The 1,137-nt window shown below is 58.3% G+C and overlaps 1 protein-coding gene across 5 annotated transcripts in view; it reads left to right on the forward strand.

Moving 5' to 3' along the window:
- Nucleotides 1–937: 937 nt before the first annotated feature.
- Nucleotides 938–1,137, forward strand: part of ZNF148 (zinc finger protein 148) — a 141,190-nt gene continuing 140,990 nt past the window's right edge. For 4 of the 5 annotated variants that reach the window (XM_006154553.3, XM_006154554.3, XM_006154552.3 and 1 more), the window contains exon 1: nt 938–1,114. The gene's annotated coding sequence lies outside the window, so the exon portion shown is untranslated. The remainder of the gene's footprint in view (nt 1,115–1,137) is intronic. The other variant, XM_006154558.3, reaches the window with a different exon arrangement.

Below are 1,137 nucleotides of genomic sequence, written 5' to 3' on the forward strand. Positions count from 1 at the left end.
CGGCATTCACTGGGCATCTTTTATGTTACATGGCTGACCTTGTGCTAGGGTGAGGACACAAAGATCAGTAATTATAAACCATCGCAGTATGCACAAGCACCTCAGGGCGCCTAATAAAGGTTAATTGAATGAAGACACCATTAAGGAGGTCACGACTTGGCGCGGGTCACTTAAAGGGCCCCAAAAGATAACTACTGTGCTATCCCAGCTCTACATAGATCATTACCAAGTCTTTGCCATACAGATCAGGTGAACCGAGCAGTTAATACTATATGTTAGGACCTTGCCCGACAGGGTCCAGGGCCGGATCTCTTGATTTTTCTATACTCACACCCTTGCATCTCAGTTTGCAGACATTATCAGGGTTTGCCGGTTTCAAGGGCGCTGCTGGGCTGCATCTTCCGGAAAAGGTGTCACTTGGATTGGTAGAGGCCAACACTGGAGGTGGCGGAGGAGAGGACAAGGTAAGAGAGGATAAAGGAAAAAGCCAAGAAATTCTGGCAGATCACCTTTTACCTAGGTCCCCGCCCCGTCCATTTCCCCGGGGCCCGAAACGCTCCCGACCCCGGAGACTTCGGCTTCTTGGAGCGCTAGGCAGTGATTAAAGCTGAAGGGGCGGGGGTGACCTCTCTTTCAAAGAGTTTTCCTCAGTTCCGATCTTTTTCAAATCGCTTTCTTCCTGGGCCCAGCCTGGGGGACCCGCGGCTCAGGGCCAGCACTCCGGGCCACGCTGGTGACACGCAGGCGCCGGAATCCAAGCCACGCTGGGTCTTCCAAGCCAGGTCGCCTCGCCAGGCGAGGGCGGGCGCCGCGGAACGCTTCCCGTGTGCTGGGCTTCCCACAATGCACCGCGCCGGCAGTGGCGGCGACCGCGGCGGCGCTCTAGCTGCGGCATGTCTGCGTCTCTACTGCTCTGGGAGGAGGAAGAGAAGGAGGAAGAGGAGGAGGAGGAGGGGGAGGAAGAGGAGAAAGGCGCAGGGGTGGGAGCTGTGCCCGAAGCTGCCACAGCAAAAGTTCTCCCCCCTCCCCCCTTCCCCTCCTCGCCAGGCCCCTAGAAAGGTTGGAGCTGCCGCCGCCTGCAGTCGGTGACCGCGCGACTCGGCGCCCGCCCGCGGTAAAGCGCTCGGCCTGGCAGGC

This window comes from Tupaia chinensis, unplaced genomic scaffold, assembly GCF_000334495.1.
Source record: "Tupaia chinensis unplaced genomic scaffold, TupChi_1.0 Scaffold000415_1, whole genome shotgun sequence".
In the NCBI taxonomy this organism is placed as follows: Eukaryota; Metazoa; Chordata; class Mammalia; order Scandentia; family Tupaiidae; genus Tupaia; species Tupaia belangeri.